Source organism: Pristiophorus japonicus, chromosome 1 (assembly GCF_044704955.1).
Source record: "Pristiophorus japonicus isolate sPriJap1 chromosome 1, sPriJap1.hap1, whole genome shotgun sequence".
NCBI classification, from domain to species: domain Eukaryota; kingdom Metazoa; phylum Chordata; class Chondrichthyes; family Pristiophoridae; genus Pristiophorus; species Pristiophorus japonicus.
In genome coordinates, this window is record NC_091977.1 from 81,205,390 (window position 1) to 81,225,594 (window position 20,205).

Genomic DNA, 20,205 nt, shown 5'->3' on the forward strand with positions numbered 1-20,205 from the left:
CTCCCCCCCCCGTCCCGCCCTCTATTCTCCCCCCCCGTCCCGCCCTCTATTCTCCCCCCCCGTCCCGCCCTCTATTCTCCCCCCCCGTCCCGCCCTCTATTCTCCCCCCCGTCCCGCCCTCTATTCTCCCCCCCCGTCCCGCCCTCTATTCTCCCCCCCCGTCCCGCCCTCTATTCTCCCCCCCCCGTCCCGCCCTCTATTCTCCCCCCCCCGTCCCGCCCTCTATTCTCCCCCCCCGTCCCGCCCTCTATTCTCCCCCCCCGTCCCGCCCTCTATTCTCCCCCCCCGTCCCGCCCTCTATTCTCCCCCCCCCCGTCCCGCCCTCTATTCTCCCCCCCCCCCCGTCCCGCCCTCTATTCTCCCCCCCCCCGTCCCGCCCTCTATTCTCCCCCCCCCCGTCCCGCCCTCTATTCTCCCCCCCCCCCGTCCCGCCCTCTATTCTCCCCCCCCCCGTCCCGCCCTCTATTCTCCCCCCCCCCCGTCCCGCCCTCTATTCTCCCCCCCCCCCGTCCCGCCCTCTATTCTCCCCCCCCCCGTCCCGCCCTCTATTCTCCCCCCCCCCGTCCCGCCCTCTATTCTCCCCCCCCCCGTCCCGCCCTCTATTCTCCCCCCCCCCTCCCCCCCCCCCGTCCCGCCCTCTATTCTCCCCCCCCCCGTCCCGCCCTCTATTCTCCCCCCCCCCGTCCCGCCCTCTATTCTCCCCCCCCCCGTCCCGCCCTCTATTCTCCCCCCCCCCCCGTCCCGCCCTCTATTCTCCCCCCCCCCCCCCCCCGTCCCGCCCTCTATTCTTCCCCCCCCCCCGTCCCGCCCTCTATTCTCCCCCCCCCCCGTCCCGCCCTCTATTCTCCCCCCCCCCCGTCCCGCCCTCTATTCTCCCCCCCCCCCCCCCCCCCGTCCCGCCCTCTATTCTCCCCCCCCCCCGTCCCGCCCTCTATTCTCCCCCCCCCCCGTCCCGCCCTCTATTCTCCCCCCCCCCCGTCCCGCCCTCTATTCTCCCCCCCCCAGTCTCTCACACACACCCTCTCCCTCTCTCATACCCTCACTCTCACACACAGCTCTCTCTTTCTGACCCTCACACACCCACACACTCAAATACCCTCACTCTCTGACCCTCACCCTCACCCTCACATACATACCCACACTCCCTCTCTCACACCCCCTCTCTCTCACACCCTCACCCACACCCCCTCTCTCTCTCAAACCCTCACACTCACTCTCAGAACCTCACTCTCTCTCACTCCCACTCACTCAGACCCCATCACGCTCACTCTCTCACACCCCATCACACTCACTCTCTCACAGACCCCCTCACTCTCGCACACACACTCTGACCCTCACTCTCTCTCTCTCACTCCCAGACCCCCTCACGCTCTCTCTCACACACACAGACCCCCTCACACTCTCTCTCTCTCTCTCTCTCTCTCACACACGCACACACTCACTCTCAGACCCTCACTCTCTCACTCCCACGCACACACTCACTCACTCTCAGACCCTCACTCTCAGACTCTCACACACACTCCCACTCACCCTCACTCTCAGACTCTCACACACACTCCCACTCACTCTCTCTCTCTCTCTCCCACCCACAGGCCCCCTCACTCTCTCTCTCTCTCTCTCTCTCTCACTCGCTCGCTCGCTCGCTCGGTGGTGCGGACTGTGGACAGGCGCCGAGCCGAGCCGCCCTCTCGCGCAGCGCCCCGTACGTCAGTCTGATGATGCGGCCCCGCTTCCTGCCATCACGTGCGGTTGCGGCGCTGGGTTGAGTTATAGCAACTGTTGCCTTGTGAATAAAGCGCCGTAGTCACCGTAGTCCTGGCGACTGTTACCCACCAACAACTGCTCACAACAACAGCAACCGAGGTGAATATTATTAGTATTATTATATATCTGTAGCTGCTCTCAGCCGCAAACTGCTCTTGCACCCTGCACCACTCACCCACCGACTGCTCCTCTCTGCAACACCCTCGCTCTGTTTCTTTTACCGTCTTCTCTCTTTTTCTTACATCCGAGAAATGGTGGATCTGAATAATAATCTGTTAATATTTAAACTGGAGCGTGGACCGCTCTTTTCTCAACCTCTCTATCTCTCTGGGTTTGCAACATAATTGTTCCAGGTTGCTGTTGCTGCAGTTTATTTCTGGATTTAATTTATATTTATTGGTAAGGAGAGAAAGCGAGGATTAAAAAAATATAAATTACTGCTTTAAATATATATATTTCAGCTCATCTCACGGTTTAAGGCCTTGTTTGGGTCTTTGCCCGTTGCCTGTTTTTGTTTCCTTACATTATTAATTATTATCCCCATCTGTATTGTTTTACAGGTTGTTGATAACCCCTCTTTACATTGTCTTTATTATATAATATATTATACAGAGACATGTGTGTGTGTGTGTGTGTATACAGTGTACAGTTGAATAATGTAAGTGTTTTTGTAAAAGGTGTTAGTTTTTGGAGCTGATGATTATTAAACCCCAGCCCTGTGTTTTTAAGAGGGTGAGGATGGTTGTTGATGTCTTTCTCTCCCCCACCCCCATTGCTCTCTCTTTTTTCTGGTTTGTTGGTTATATTTTCCCGGATTGCTGCTCTTATCGTGATTTTATTTGCCTTGTTTGAAAAGATGTTTTGTTAAAGAGTTAATACTTGTTAATACTTGAGTGTTGGCGAGTGTGGTTGATGAGGTGTTTGCCTTGTGCAATATTTGATGGTGTTTGATCTCCTTGGGATGGGTTTATTTCTCTGTCTCTGCCCGGATCGCTTAGTGGTCATAGATTTTGGGGGCATTTCTCTTGAGTATATTTTAATTAAAGCCGGGCAAAATGGCGGTGAGTCGGTTAATAAAGAGAAAGAGATTTTAATCGTATGTGTTTATACTACATTGTATTAAAATCATTGATTAAAGAACATATGTTTCGCCCAGTTTTCAAAACAGAAAAATCCTTGTCTTGTGTGAAATGAAAAAGGATTTTGTTGATTCATTTTAAATAACATCGATATTTGCTTTCCTTTGGAAAGTGATAACGTTGGAGATTTGGCTGAACTCTGGGCACTAGGGTGAAGATCAGTTTGATGACGACTTCTTCGGGGGGAGGGGAGGGGATGGGATTGGTTTTATTTGTTTTATGTGGCTTTTTGGACAACTGTTATCTGTTATCTAGTTATCTAGACGCCTGAAACAGAGAGGATTCATTGTTATTTTGTTTTATTTACGAGAGCGATGGTGTTTAACTTCGATTTTTAATAGGTGATTTGTTTCCTTTGTGATTTTTGGGAAGGAGGAAACGATATCTAAATATTTCAAAGGGCTGGAATGTTTAATTGTTAAATCTATGAATGTAAAGTTTTTATCTTTGAAAATATCTGTAATAAAATCAGTGGAAGACCAAGTAATTATTTTTAAACCAACATATTTGTTTCAGAATTTGTAGTGAAATGTATCAAAATGTTAGCACTTTTGTAAACTTTCTGTGTTTGTTTAAATGCTGTGGTTTGTGTTTTGTAAACTACGGTTCTTGTTGAAATATTTTAAAGACACTTGCCAAGAGGGAATGCAAGATCCTATTTGTGGTGGATTCTATGAAGTTTATTTGTATTTTGATTTACTTCCAATATATTTATATTTAGTACATGGATATATTCAATTGAATATTTAATTACTATAGCTAGCTTTATGTGGGTTCAGGTGTTTAACACACTAATATTTTTGTTTCACACAAAACATTGATGGTTGAAATACAAATGCATAATTGAATCTTACTAAACTGGAAAAGCTCAATTGAGTGGGCAGAACTATACTTGGTGTATGTATAAATGCTGTTACTGTATGCATACCACTGTGGCCTTCCATTGAAGTCTCAAGTGAAATGACCCACTTTTAGCCTAAATTACATTGTTCCACAAAACTGAAGAAGAAACATCAATTACGGATAAATGTGCAAAGTAAGGTAAAGCAATGGCATTTGAAAAACCTTCCAACTATTATTATGGCTTTCATGTTACTGATAATGCTAAGTACACACAAAATTGAAGAATCAACTTTCATGGATACACAAGCATTCAGTTTTTATTGGAGTGGTATGCAAGACAATATGTTTTTAAAAACAAATCTAAAGTATTTATTCTTTGCAGAACTAATGTAGAAATTCTCAGTTTTGTGCCTGTGATTGGCACAGCTTTTGCTGGTTCAGCTGTGTTCCATGGTAGTCATCAGAATTAAAAGTGGAATAGACAAGATATTAATTGTAGCTCCGTTTGGGGGAATTACAATAATTCCCATCTCCTTGACCAAGCTGCCCTAATTTCTCCTTATGTGGCTTGGTCAAATTTTTTGTCTTATAATACTCCTGTGAAGCACCTTGGGACGTTTTACTATGTTAAAGTTGCTCTATAAATACAAGTTGTTGTTGAACTCTGCAGAGCAGATCTATTTGGAAGACTGTATTCTACAATGGTATTGCTGGGTATTTTTTCAGTGTTCAAGTGTACAACAAACTTAATCGCCATTATGCTTTATTAAAATGTTATTAACTACATTGCGTTTTGATTATGGATACTTTTTTCTCGTGGATTGCAAAAATCATGATGGCAGAAATTCTTGTACTACATTCCAATTTGTGCTATTTGTATCCAAACATTAAAAAGTTTATTTTAAGATGGTTAACATCCACTTAAGTGTAGCGTGTACAGGAGCGTAATACGAGGTTGTTAAGCATTTCTATGCAAACTTCTTCAAGTGGAATTTCTGCTAAAATTATTATGTATAGAGTTTTAGTTGAACAACCAAACTATGAAAATACAGTTATACTGATTGATTGGGCAGATGAACATACAGTGAAATCATGGGAGGCAAGGAATGTTAACCCGGAGGAGCACGTGGGTTTGGATGTGGGTTAAAACCGGCAAAAAATGCGAGCGTGTCGTGAAGCTGACTCCAATCCACCGACTTCCGCATTTAACTCGAGCGTGTTAGGCTGTTTGCATGCAACCTCCTTGGGAGAGGTGGGTTGCCTATTAACATCTGCTAATTGGTCAATTAGAGCGATATTTCAACACACTTTTTAAAATTTAACGTCGCATCCACGGATTTCCAAATCCTCCTGAAACTCACCAGTGAAAGCAAGGTGAGAACACCGGCATTTGAGGGAGCTGCTTAAAACTCATGGAAATACTGCAATAAATTCTCAGTACTCATAGCTGCTTTCTTACCTACTGGCGGGGAAGGGTTTGTTCACAGTACTTTTGCTGAGAGTTTATTTTCTACACTTTGGAGGTTTTATGAATCACATCAGAATGGGTGGCACCTTGGTTGCCTTAGATTGGACCTCGGATAAGGAGCAACATGACCAGCTGCAGCTGGAAGGCTGAGAGGGGAACAGAAGAGGGGTGCAGTTTGCAGGAGCTGGGTTTCCATGACGTGTTGGAACAGTAGTGTTTCAGGAGGCTCAGGTTGTCACTTTAGGCAGTTGCAGACATCTACACCCTCCTAGAAGAAGACCTGTTACCTGCTGGACCTGGTGGCCACATGCTACCAAATGGCTGTCAAAGTGACCACTGCCCTCCACATTTTTGCCTCTGGATCCTTCCAGGGCTCCGCTGGAGACATCCAGGATCTCCCAGTCGGCAGCCCACAAATGTGTAAGAAAGGTGGCTGATGGTTTTTTTGCCAGGACCGGCAATTATGTGAATTTTGCCTGCGATGACGCCAGTTAGAGTGATTTAGTACGCTGGTTTGCATCTCGGGCTGGCTTCCCATAGGTGCAGGGCATTATCAACGGACCCCCAGATCTACCAGGAGTATTTGTGAACCGCAAAGGCTTCCATTCATCAATGTGCAGCTGAGATGTAACCACAAAATGATATTTCTGCAGGGGTGTGCAAGATTCCTGGGGAGCTGTCATGATGCTTCCGTCCTGCGGCAGTCCAAGCTCTCTGACGTCTTTGGTCCTGCAAGCACACTTGAGGAGTGGCTGCCTGGAGACCAGGAATATCCACTTCAAACTTGGCTAATGTCATCCATCAGAATTCTGACCAGTGAAGCCCAACAGTGCTACAGTGAATTCCATATGATCACCAGATGTGTGATCGAACAAGCTATTGGCATGCTGAAGTTGTGCTTCTGGAGCCTAGACAGATCTGGAGGCGCCCTTCAGTATGCACCAGTGAGTGTGTCCAGAATGGTAGTGGTGTGCTGTGCTCTGCATGACATTGCGCAGCAGCAAGGTTTGAACTAGCAGGGGGAACAAGGCACGGAGCGCACATCGTCTGCGGACGATTCCGAGGAGGGAAAAGGTGATGAAGGTAATGCAGAACCAGATGCTCACGTTGCTGCCAGGGATGCCCTTATTAATGCAAAGTTCACCAGTGGATTAATGTCAGAACCACATGCAACAGCTACTCCTCCTCTTTTTCCCCCCCCCCCCCACAATGCCACTGACACAAAGCAGTCCTGCAACCAACCAACCAACCATCGCTTGCACATTACCTACCCCCTACATTAGACCCCGTGAATTCATGTTTTCCCATTCATCATCAAGCAAGTTAAAAGTTGATTTGTCACCCAGCAACCAAGAATGGGAAAGTGATGCAAAATAATGTGATTCTACTAAAGAACAGAAACTTCATAACATTTTCTCATACACCCATGTGCATACCTTGATGCAACTAGAAAGCTTTACGCTTCCTACCGCTCCTACGTGATGCAATCCCTGTGGCTTCAGCAGAGGTAGAGGCAGGTTGCACAGATCCTTGCTCTGACTACTGAAATGCTCTTGGCTGATGCCCTCTGGGTGTCGGAGCCTATGACGACCCCACCAAATCCAATAATACCTTAAGCAAAATGTTCCATTGATACATCGCTTGTGAGGTTTCCAACACTAGTGCAATGCAGAAGCTTTGGCTTTAAACTGAGGGAGCAAAAAACTTTATTCTCCTCATTGCAGCAACTACTGGTTTGACATACATTGAAATTACATAGGCACCTTTGGACATGTTGGAGTTGGAAATCATGGCAGTTGGTGAGTAGCTGAACTTTAAGAGCCATAAAGCAAAATGCATTCCTGGATTCCTACCATGTCAGAGACAGGATTCCAGTCAGTAAATTCTTATGGATTTCATTGTGTTATTTTCAACGAAGTATAACAGTAATTATGGCCAAGTTTTGAAGGCATATTTTGGTGAACCTAAGTACTTAATTGGCTGCCCAACTCTCCATAACTAGACCACTCTTCCCTACGTAGCTGTGATGGCAACTTCCTTATGTTGTGCTGGTTTAGGAGTTGGAGTCCCAGTGGTTCCATAGAAATTACAATCCGGAAATAGGCCATTTGGCCCAATCCATCTGTGTTGCTTTTTATCCTCTTCATAGACAATAGTCTTTCAAAGCACACTGTAAACTCCTTTTCTAACGAAAACAGCCCCAGTTTTTCATCTTTCTTTGTATTTTCTCTCAACAGTATCCTAGTGATTCTGTGCTGTACCATCTGTACTGCCTCACATCCTTTTCAGTCGAGTGGAGCCCAAAACTGTTGTTGTGGTCTTACTAAGGTTTTATACTAACTCAACATTACATCTTGATTTTTATATTCTTGCTAGAATGCCCACTGTTTCATTAGCTTTCTTGATGGCCTTATCCACTTGAGGTACTGCTTTTAATGTGTGAATGTAAACTCCAAAATCCCTCTGCTCTTCCACATCAACCAGCTTTCCTCCATTCAAAGTATATTTTTTACTGTTTTAAACCGTACCTTTACTGACAGATTCCTCCTGCCATGTTTTGCCTATTCCACCATCTTATCAGTATCTCCTTACAGTTTCTTTTGGTCCTCAGAATTATTTACTATACCTACTACTCTAATGTCTGCAAATTTGGACACCACTCCCTATAGCCTTGTATCCAAATCATTGATGTACACAGTAAACAGAAGCATTCCCAGAACAGAACCATGTGGGACATTGCTACCTACTTCCAACCATTGGTGTGGATCATTTGTTCCAAGAGGAACAATTTAATTTTTTTTTTTACTTGGGAGCACAACAATGAGTGTGATTAGAAATGTTTGTAGAAGGTAATCTGCATTTGGTTGATAATGCAATGTTCTGTGCTGGACTGCTGCAGATTTCACTCATCCAGGAATGTTTCCTCAAACTGTTGGACATTTTTAGTGTTTTGAAATTTATAATACTGATTTCAATTATACAAAAACAATTACAATTGTACCTAACCTCGTGGTTAAAACAATTATAAAGAATAATTAGAGAAATATTACTTGGATGCAGGTAATACTTTATTCAAAGACTATTATTGAATGAAAATAAGAACATCAATATTAATTATTTTGGCTGAAAATATTACCATAATGCTTAAAGGATAAATGTAGCAAATAGTTCTGCATTAAATTGAGTAACAGCAAACTTTTGACCTTATTGTTATCTTTACTTTCATAGGGGAAAGGAGGATAATATCATGTTGAGCAAATATATGTTCTACTTGTGCCATACCTTCTGCTTCAAGGAGACTTTTGGAGGGAGTACTTTCAACACCTACCCCTGTGTACTATCTAAATATAACTCCTATCCAGGAGGTAGGAGATAGTCCGAGGTTTATTTTTATTTCCCCCTCCCTTTGGTGACCCTGCACTGAGCTGATTTGTAGATGTCAGCAATGAGGATTGTGAGGGGATCGATAGGCATACTATAGTTTGGATTGGATGTCAGTCAATAGGCACAGCGTCATCCACATCTGCTTCTGTATCAGCCCCTCCATCACTGAAAACCTTATCCATGATTTTGTTACCTCCTAGATTCGATTATTCCAATTCCCTCATTTCTGGCTTCCCATCCACAAACTCCAACTTGTCCAAAATGCTGCCACTCATATCCTGTTTGCACTTCACTCCAGTTTTTGCTGATGTGTAGCAGCTCCCTGTCATAATAAATTTAAACTGAAGCTGCCATGGCCCTATGCTCTGGAACTCTTCCTAAACCAATTTTTCTCTTCACTTTCCTTTTGGTCACTAAGGTTCGACGACTTCTTTGCTGTCTATTTCCACTTGCAAAGTGTCTTGGGGTTCTTTATTAAATGTCAAACGTTCTATGTAAAGGAAAGCTACTGTTAAACAGCTAATATAGTTTACAGTACAGACATGGTAGTTGTTCAAAGATACATGAGCAAGGTGTTTTGTGGTGGTTCGTGAATTATAGGAGTATGAACTATGTAGCACCTGAATATTCATGCGACTAAATGTAGTCTTGCATTCCTTGTCCCTTCTAGTTTTGACTTTGAAAATACAGCTTGTTCTTGTACTTAATTTAATATCACCGTTCAGTTTTATTTAGTTTATTCAAAACAAAATTTACAAAAAATTTGTTTCAATATGGTAGTGAAAACAGTAGTACAGGGTATTAGGAGCTGTTTAACAAGGGTAACTACAGATCTCATTTCCAATAATGTCCTTATTTAAGCAACTGGAGAAGGCTATGAGCCAAGACACTTTGGTACACCCTGCTATTGGGTACACCCTGTTATTTGTGGTTAGTTCTATGAAAATACATTATTCACGAGACTTGATAGATGGGGTTTCAGTTTAACAATGGCTGAAGGATGGATCTTCCAACAATTCAATATTCCTTAGAGGACACCACCGCAGTTGAGGAGTATAAAGAGCTGGAGCATGCCACTACAGTTTCCAGCGCAAGTCGTTGGCGGGATCGCCTATGATGATGATGACTGTGGTGTCAGTACTGGGTGTGAGTTCAATTTTTGTAACGTGGGGCTTGGACTTTCAACTTTGATCCGAACATGATAGCGCAATCAGTTGTGATCTTAGTTATAATCACTGCAGTGTCAGTGTGCAGTTTTCTATATCATTTGTAATTTCCCCTTAATTTATGCTGGTTGTATACTCATGTTTTCCTTTCGTTCCTTAAAGCTTCTTGATGGAATTTTAGATTTTTTTTACATTACTCCGTTGAGAGTTCTTCCCATGTAACTCCAAATTGATATTCTGTTGTTGATGCTGTGCTCCTTTGAAAATAAAATTCAAAAATTGAGTAGTCATTAGAAGCCAGCAACAGTGAAGAATTTTCAGGCTCACTTTCACCAATAGAGTTTGCTACTGCTGCATTTTTTTGGAGGTTCTCTGCATTTATTAGTATTCAGAATAATTTGTACATCCTCTAATTTGTCCTTTTTTTTTCTCTTAAAACATTGGTTACAGATCCATTGACCCTTACATTGTTGTCTGAGTAATGCTGCTGCAGACTACATAACACGCTTGGAGTTTGAGCACAAATTTATTACACTTCTTCAGTCATGTACAAGTGGTGATGTGAGCCTTGATGGTGAATGGTCACCCTTTTTGGTGAGTGGTGACTAGCTACACTAATGTGTGAACCTGCAATGGCTTCTCTTCCGATTCCTACACTATTGCCTCTAGAGTCCCCAAGGATCTATCCTTGGCCCCGTCCTATTTCTCATCTACATGCTGCTCCTTGATGACATCATCCAAACACAGCTTGAATGTTTTTTTTCTAGCCACAACTATTGGTATAAAAAAAAATAAAGATTTGCATTCAGATAGCGCCTTTCATGACCTCCGGATGTCCCAAAGTGCTTTACAGCTAATTTAGTGCCTTTTGAAGTGTAGTCACTGTTGTAATATAGGAAACACAGCAGTCAATATATATACATATACAGCAAGGTCCCACAAACAGCAATGTGAGAATGACCAAATCTGTTTCAATGATGTTAGTTGAGGGATAAATATTGGCCAGAACACCAGGGAGAACTCCCTTGCTTTTCTTTGAATAGTGCTGTTGGATCCTTAACATTCACCTGAAAGGGGAGACGGGACTTCGGTTTAATGTCTCATCCAAAAGTCAGCACCTCTGATACTGCAGCACTCCCTCACTACTGCATTGGAGTGTCAGTGATGATAACATCAGGGTGGAAGTAAAATAATGGAAGGAAGATTAAAGTTTGTAAATTGTAGAAGGAAGGAAAGCCTGAGGGTGTTCCACTACATTATGACTGTGGGAAATTGTGAATTGAAGTGCAAGACAGTGCAGTAAGTTGTTATTTTAACACAGTGAGGAAAAAGGATAAGTATGTATGACAATTTATTTGCAGTTTAGGAGGATACAGAAAGGCATGAGAAGTCATGATGGAGGTGGGGGGAGGGGAGAGATTGCCGATCAGACTTTTTTTTTTGTTCTTGTACCCTTGCTAAGAGAGGTGTTGGAGCTTGGATGATTTCTCTTTTGAGTCCTGGATTGGACAGTGGCTGTTTTATGACTTGAATGAACTGAGACTTAGAATTCATGAAAGTAAACTCCATCGTAGGTACAAGTTTTTTTTTTACAGCCTAGTGATATTAAATCTCAACAAGCTCCCCGCTGGAGTGGAACTAAACTACAGAACCAATGGGCACCTGTTCAACCTTCGTTGTCTCCAGGCCAGATCCAAGACCATCCCGACCTCTGTCGTCGAGCTACAGTACGCGGACGACGCTTGCGTCTGTGCACATTCAGAGACTGAACTCCAAGTCATGGTCAACATCTTCACTGATGCATACGAATGCATGGGCCTTACACTAAACATCCGTAAGACAAAAGTCCTCCGCCACACAGCACTGCCCCCCCCAGTCATCAAGATCCATGGCGCGGCCCTGGACAACGTGGACCACTTTCCATACCTCGGGTGCCTATTATCAGCAAGGGCAGACATCGACGACGAGGTTCAACATCGCCTCTAATGCGCCAGTGCAGCCTTTGGCTGCCTGAGGAAGAGAATGTTTGAAGATCAGGCCCTCAAATCTGCCACCAAGCTCATGGTCTACAGGGCTGTAGTGATACCCGCCCTCCTGTATGGCTCAGAGACATGGACCAGATACAGTAGACACCTCAAATCGCAGGAGAAATACCACCAACGATGTCTCCGCAAGATCCTGCAAATCCCCTGGGAGGACAGATGCACCAACATTAGCGTCCTCGACCAGGCCAACATCCCCAGCATTGAAGCACTAACCACACTCGATCAGCTCCGCAGGGCGGGCCACATTGTTCGCATGCCTGATACAAAACTCCCAAAGCAAGCGCTCTACTCGGAACTCCTACACGGCAAGCGAGCCCCAGGTGGGCAGAGGAAACTTTTCAAGGACACACTCAAGCCTCCTTGATAAAATGCAACATTTCCACCGACACCTGGGAGTCCCTGGCCAAAGACTGCCCTAAGTGGAGGAAGAGCATCTGGGAAGACGCTGAGCACCTCGAGTCTCGTCACCAAGACCATGCAGAAAGCAAGCGGAAGGAGCGTGTGGCAAACCAGTCTTCCCACCCACCCTTTCCTTCAACGACTGTCTGTCTCACCTGTGACAGAGACTGTAAATCCCATATTGGACTGTTCAGTCACCTAAGAACTCACTGTTAGAGTGGAAGCAAGTCTCGATTTCGAGGGACTGCCTATGATGATGATGATGATGATATTAAATGGAACTTTGTGAAACTGCAGACAAAACCTTTTTTAAAAAAAAATGGACAAGTTGCTCAAGACTGTTTAAAGTAAGATTGTATAGTTTTGCTCGATTATTTTCTGTGTACAAGGAGAAATATTCAACGTTTTAACATGGAAGCCTTAATCATGGTTATTCATCTCTCAGAACATGAAGTTGTAAAGGGTTCATCATTATAATTAAAATCGTACAAGGTCTTTTGAATAGCGTTCTCCTTGATGGGCTGAATCAACTTTTCTCATTCCATACTTCATTAAATACAACATTCTTTCGTTTGCATGAAAGACCTACATGATGTGTGGTACTCACGAACTGCAAGTCTTTCACACTTGTGAAGAAAGCACCGTACGCAAATACTTTTGGATGAGTTATTTTCGTTAGTATTATTCAAACTACAAACAAAATTCAACTTTAAGTTTGCTGTTTTATTATCCAGCACAAAACGATTTTTGGCTGTTAATTAAGAATAATCATTTTTTAAATTGGCTTAAAAATATATTGAATGAATTGTTTTCACTTGATTAGCATAAATGCCAAATATTAGTCTATGCAAAAATAAGCTAATATAAGCAGTAATGCTGATTCATTCCATCTGGTGCAGTCTTAGAATTGAGACATCTTTCTAGTTGAAGGATTAATTGTTGCCTTCTTGATGCAAACAGGAATGTAAGCAAGATGTTTTCAGCTGAATTGAGCAATATTGTACAAAGATTTCAAATAATTACTGTAATTCTCCAAGTGAAGCCAGTCTCAAGAACCAAATCAAACTGGTTGTGCCTTGCAGTTGAACCATATGCACACAAAATATTCTTGTTAGAGCCTACATATTAAAAACATCTTTGAACATGGCAACATAATCTTGAAGATTAGTGGTGAAGAAGATCAGAAAGTGTTTTTGCCAAATGATCTTGGCTCTGGATTTCTGTTACATAATTCGTAGGAAACCATGCAGAAAGTGTGGAAGTTGACAATGTAAATACATAAATTTTGGGTCATAGAGGAAATAATTTCAATGAACTTTGGATATCTTTAGGATGAATAGTATTAGACATGAAAGAAATCTTTAACAAGTCGGTATCTTCTGACGAAGTCAAAAGAAAATTGTAGAATACCACAGATGAGTTTCATTGTGGGGAATTTGAAATTATTTGTATGTGCTGGTTGGCTATGTTGTGGGAAGATTGAAGATGGTTTTGCATGTGTACCATTGTGCTACAGGGGTGTGCTTGTGTTCTGAGGAGTATGTATTGTAGAAAGAATTGTCAGATGCAGGTTCAGACCTTATTTATTGTAACTAAATTAGAAAGTTGTCTCCGTTCTTGTCTCTACATTAGCACAGTCTCCCCTTAACCTAGGCAGTAGTAAATATAGTATATATAAAGCACAGAAACAGGCAATTCGGCCCAACCAGTTCATGCTGGCATTTATGCTCCACTTGAGCCTCCTCCCGTCTTTCCTCATCTACATCTATCCGCATAACCCTCTATTCCCTTCCTCATTTGCTTGTCTACTCTCCCCTTAAATGCATCAATACTATTCGCTTCAACCACTCTGGTGGCGATTTCCACATTCTCACCACTCTTGGATAAATAATTTTCTTCTGAATTCCCTATTGGATTTCTTGGTGACTATCTTATATTGATGGCCTCTAGTTAAGCAATACCTCAATTTCAAAATTCTCATCCTTATTTTCAAATCTCTCCATGGCCTTGCCCCTCTCTATCTCTAATCTCCTCCAGCCCCACAACATCCCGAAATGTCTGCGCTCCTCTAATTCTGCTCTCCTGAGCATCCCTGATTGTAATTGCTCAACCATTGCTGGCCGTGCCTTCTGTTGCCTAGGCCCCAAGCTCTGGAACTCCCTGCATAAACCTCTTCACCTCTTCACCTCTCTACCTCTCTTTTCTCCTCCAAGCTAGTGGCAAATCTCCAATTTATCTACCCTCCTTGTGGAAAGATGTTCAGCTTCCATTCAGTACCTTCTGTATGAATCTAGTGACCAATTGCTGTCACAGAACAAGCTTTCTTTCCTAAACTCTGCCTCTCTATATCTCTCTTTCCTCCTTTAAGACGCTCCTTAAAGTCTACCTCTTTGACCAATTTTTTGATCATCTGCCCTAATATCTCCTTATGTGGCTCAGTGTCAAATTTTGTTTGATAATGATTCTATGACGCACCTTCGGATGCTTTACTTCATTAAATAGAGGTTGTCTTTGTTGAAAAATATGTTTATTTCTTTTCTTTTTACATTTATTAGTTTTTCTCACTGCTGCAAGAGTTTCCTAATCATCTTTGTATTCAATCTATAGTACAGTAGCGTTGACATTTTTCTATTAGCAGAGGTTTTAACATTTAAAAAACTGTTACCTGTGAGCATAGTTCAAATTTTTTTTGAATTCTTAAATGAAAGCGTCATTAACAAGTGTCAGTTTGGCCCAATTCCCACATTACAACAGTGATTATACTTCAAAAGTACTTCACTGGCTGTGAATCGCTTTGAGACGTCCGGTGGTTGTGAAAGGCGCTACGTAAATGCAAGTCTTTCTTTCTTAATGGTAGCACTCTTGTCTCCAAGTCTAAAGACTGAATTCAAATCTTACTCCAGGACTTCAGCACATAATTTAGGCTGACAGTTCAGTGCAGTACTGAGGGAGTGCTATATTGTCAGAGGTGCCATCTTTCAGATGAGAGATTAAACTAATGCCCCATTTATCTGTTCAGGTGGATGTAAAAGATCCTATGGCACTATTTGAAAAGCAGGGAGCTCTGCTAGTGTCCTGGTCAACATTTATCACTTAACCAACACCGACAAAACAGATTAACTGGTAATATACCTCCTTTTGCTGTGTGCAAGATTTGCCTACAGAACAATAGCTACTACATTTCAAAAGTGAAGTGCTTTGGGTGGTTCAGAGGCTGTGAAAGCTGCTATATAAAAGTACGTTATTTATTTAATTAAGAATCCAATAAATTAGGTTTCTCTGTGTAGTAGTAGCAATACTATGAGATTACAGTTTCTAACTTTGCAGCAGATGGCATTTGGTATGACTGTGGTAATGAAGCGACTCTTCTCTCTTTAGTGATTAAAACTTATTGTTTATAATATAAATATAATAACGAATAGTCAGCATGGATTTCAAAAGGGAAAGATTTGCTTGACCAACCTCATTGAATTTTTTGAAGAGGTAACAGAGAGAGTGGACAATGGTAATGCAGTAGATGTATTTTATCTAGATTTTCAAAAGGCCTTCGATAATCTGAATTATCATGATCTGGTGAATCTTTGGAATTCTCGACCCCAGAGAGCAGTGGAGACTGAGTCATTGAACATATTCAAGGCTGAGATAGACAGATTCTTGAACTATAGGGGAGTCAAGGTTTATGGTGAACAGGCAGGAAAGTGGAGTTGAAGCCAAGATCAGATCAGCCATGATCTTATTGAATGGCAGAGCAGGCTCGAGGGGCCGTATGGCCTACTCTTACTCCTATTTCTTATGTTCTTATGATAAGGTACCTTATGATAGCATGATGAACAAGATCAGAGAGTTCAGAGTTAGGGGGACAAGTAGCAGAACGGATAGCTAGTTGGCTTCAAGGCAGAAAGTAGGGGTAAAAGGTAGCTTTTCACAGTGGCACAAGGTGGTGTTCCACAAGGGATCAGTGCTGGGACCGCTGTTATGGTGAACAGACAGGGAAGTGGAGTTCACAATTTATATTAATGATTTAGACTAGAATCAAAAACACAATTTCTAAATTTGCGTATGATACCAAATTGGGGGGGATAGTCAATACTCAGGAGGACTGCAACAAATTACAGGATGACATTAATAAACTTGCAGAATGGGCATATAATTGGCAAATGAAGTTCAACACTGATAAATGTGAGCTATTACATTTTGGGAGGAAGAATAGGGAGGTCACTTATCACTTAGAGGGTGCGAGTCTCGGTGGGGTAGAGGAACAAGGAGATCTCGGAGTACATATACACAAATCATTAAAGCTGCGACACAGGTTAGCAAGGCCATAAAAAAAAACCCAAGCACTAGGGTTTATTTCTAGAAGTTAGAATTGAAAAGTAGGGAAGTTATGCTAAACCTATATAGAATCTTGCTTAGACCACACTTGGAGTACTGCGTATTCTAAAAAGGATATAGAGGAACTGGAGAGGGTGCAGAGAAGATTTACAAGGATGATACCAGAAATGCAAGGATATCCATATCCGGAAAGGATGAACAGGCTGGGTCAGTTTTTTGCTGAAAAAAGAAGGTTGAGGGCTAACAGAGGTCTTTAAAATTATGAAAGGTTTTGATAGAGTGGATAGAGAGAGAATGTTTCCACTTGTGAGGAAGAGCATAACAACAACAACAACAACTTGTACTTGTACTTATATAGCGCCTTTAACATAGTGAAATGTCCTAAGGTACATCACAGTTGTATTATGCGATTAAAAATTTGACACCGAGACGCATAAGTAGAAATTAGCTCAAGTGACCAAAAGCTTGGTCAAAGAGGTAGGATTTAAAAGGAGGAAGGAGAGGTTTAGGAAAGAAAGTTCATTCTATGACAGAAATTGGTCACTCAATTTCATGTGGAAGGTACTGAATGGAAGCTGAATATCTTTCCACGAGGAGGTTAGAGAAATTGGAGATTTGCCACTAGGTTGTTCTTGTGCACTTCTTAGCAGCAGTCTCAAGAACAGCAGGAAGAAGCCTGTTGAGACATGCTCTCTCATTTGGCCTGGGAAATCAGGAGAGAAAAGCAGGGGAAAGCTGAGAAAGTAAGTACCCTATCATATTTGGGATCGGTATAAATTGTTGATTTCACTCAAAATTAAACATTTAAATCTAGCAGTCCAGTCTAAAGCAGAGCATGGGACCATTGTTTTGAAAAATGTATAGTTGTAGATGATACAAGTATGCTTTGTGTGAACAGGGCAGAGAAATTAGTAAAAATCAAGTTTAAAAATAATTGGATTTTTTTCTTTGCTTGCAGTATATGATTTGAATAATTATTTCAGATCAAATCTCCGCCTATTATACTATACCACTGTGATTTTCTGAAATTCTTTTGTCTTTTAATGAAAGAGAACCCCATGTTCAGGGTCTTTATTATTTTAGAATTTGACTATTCCATTTCAACTGAAGTTATAACTTTTAGCTTGGTACAGATCTGAAAATTTATTTAATTACCCAGGCCAAATCATTGGTTACCTTGGCCTATTGATCACAGATTTAAAATCTTTTTTCAAACTTATTTTTAGATTTTAAAAGTGCTGCTGTGAAGTCAGTGGCCTTGAAATTACACTAAGGAATAATGCATGTGGTGTTTGTCTGAAACTCCTTTGTCTGCTGTTGTAGTGCAGGCATTGACCTGTTTAAATTAAATGTGTGATGCCTCTGCTCAAAATAATGGATGAAGGAATTTCCTGCAAATGAGTTAAGCATTTATATACTATCATTTTACAGCATCATTTCAAGGTCAGTATTTTTTGGTCTCCCCACGTCATTCACATAGTAAAATGAAGTGTTGAAATTTAGTAGTCTCATCTTATCAACTTTTGAAAGTAAAAATATTGTTTACCATATTCATTACAAGACTATACTTGACATCTTTTCCTCACTTATGAAAAGTAAGGACATGTAATATTTAGAATTACAATTGCAAATATTACAATTTCTAGTTTTGTTCAGGTGATGTTTATAAAGTTATTTAAGTTATGGAATACAAACCTAACTTGGATTTCTGAGTACAGTGTTATGCCCATTTTCTTTCATGGGCAATTGTGAAAAATTGAGGACTTAAAAAAAAAAATCTTGTACTGTAGTACTGCAAAATAACTCGTACTACACAATTTTATGTAAATCATGGTTTCTAACTTATGTGGTACCCTGAGAATTAGCTGTGAATTTGTACTATTTGGGGATCAGGTATTTTGCCTATTGCAGAAAGATGCATGCTCTGGTGAATCTCTGGCAACATTGCGTTACGTGCAACGTGAAATCAGGACCCATAGTCTAGGGCTGGATTTTCCGATTGTTGCTGTTTCTGTTCCCCCTCCTGGAGGGGTGGCAATGGCGGCGGTAAGCTTTTCCGGGTGGATGGGCTTCCAGTGCCTCGCCGGGGTTTCCTGGGATGGTTTTGGTGGGGCGCAGCTGGTTGCGACACCGGCTCGATTTTTTTTTTTTTTTTTTTTTTTTGGCTCCAGCCCGATCCGTTGCGCTCCGAAGAGCACCGTGCTGGGACCGCCTGTGAAAGCGGGCAGTCTGAGCTGTAGCGGCTGCAGTGAGGTAAGTAATGTCCACCTCGGGTAACTGTGATTGTTTTTTATTTTATTTTTATTGTGATTTATATTGTGGTGACGTGAGTTATCTATTGGGAATGTTTTTGGTTGGGGTTTTTTCAGGTTTTTTTCACCCCAGGCCTCCCTTAACAGCGCTTCAAGGCTGGCTGGTTAGCTTGCGATTTTTGCATGCTCAGCCGGCCTAGCGCCCTAAAAGAAGTGTCCCTAAAAGAGGTCCCTTAGCACTCCGCCTCATACTCTGGGCCCAGTTGCCCAATTTTACTGATTGAGGTGCAAACTGTTCCCGGGCTTTATCAGGACCGCCCCGCTGCCATTACTGCCCTGAAATGAGAAAAGCTGAAAATGCAGTCCTATGAGTCCAAAATGGCACTATAACTGAGAAGCTTGTGTTGTGAAGTGTTGCCAATATTGAAGGAATACTCAAAGAAAGAAATTACCTTTTTATATCGTGCTTTATCATATCCTCAGTGCGTTCCAAAGTACTTTACAAACAATAGATTACTTTTTTTGAAATACACTGTTATATATGCAAATAGCTCAATAACAGTTTTATCCTTAAATATTTATTGAACCACTATTCCAAAAAAACAAAATTGAATGATAGGTCGGTCGATATCTGTGGAGAGAACAAACAATTTAATATTTCGGGCTACAGTCCTTTTATTAGGTTGTGGCCTAAAGTGTTAACTTGTCTAGTTCCTTCACAGATGATAACTGACCTGTGTTTCCAGCATTTTCTGTTTTTGTCTCAGATTTCTCGCAATTTTTTTAACTTTTTAGTTGAATAATAAAATGTATTGGGTCTGCAAAGCTGAGCACCAAATCATCATGTTTCAGCCTCAGAAATGGTAGGAAGGAGGCCATCTGCTAGCCTTCCTTTACTTCCAGGAAGTAATAATTATTTTCTCCTGTTCTCCTGGTTGTCCTGTTTAAATCATGCCTATCGATAGGTAAGTGGTTCAAGTCCCACTCCAGAGACTGTACAACATCTAGGCTGACATTTCAGTGCAGTACTGAGGGAGTGCTGCACTGTCGAAGGTGCCGTCTTTAAGATGAACAGAGGCCCGTGTTTGTCCATGCACAAAGATGTCGATCCTGTCCCAAATTGTGGGGACAGGTTTATTTTTCATGTTTGGGGGTGGTCACTGGCACCTGGAAGGGTATTCAGCAGTGGCTACCCTGTTCCACTCTTGTAAGACGCGGTGGGCCAAGGTTGCACTGCCTGACATCCTCTGAGGCCATCCTGGGCTGAAGAAAACCAGCACTTTAAAGCAATTTTAGCTTTTAAAGGAGCCATTTTCTGACAGAGCAAAGATAATGAATCCCTCCTTACCAAAAAATGGTGATCGATTTAGAAACTGGGGCAGAATCCTGGCAGAACCATTTTCCATCCCAAAT

General features: G+C 42.2%; 1 protein-coding gene across 3 annotated transcripts in view; it reads left to right on the plus strand.

Annotated features, from left to right (window-relative positions):
- The window catches only part of rfx3 (regulatory factor X, 3 (influences HLA class II expression)), a 576,400-nt gene that overhangs the window by 41,570 nt on the left and 514,625 nt on the right, over positions 1 to 20,205 (plus strand). The window contains exon 1 of one of the 3 annotated variants that reach the window (XM_070881264.1): positions 1,787 to 1,863. The exons of the other annotated variants lie outside the window; for them this stretch is intronic. The gene's annotated coding sequence lies outside the window, so the exon portion shown is untranslated. Of the gene's footprint in view, positions 1 to 1,786; positions 1,864 to 20,205 lie in introns of those variants that run through there. 3 annotated transcript variants of the gene reach the window in all.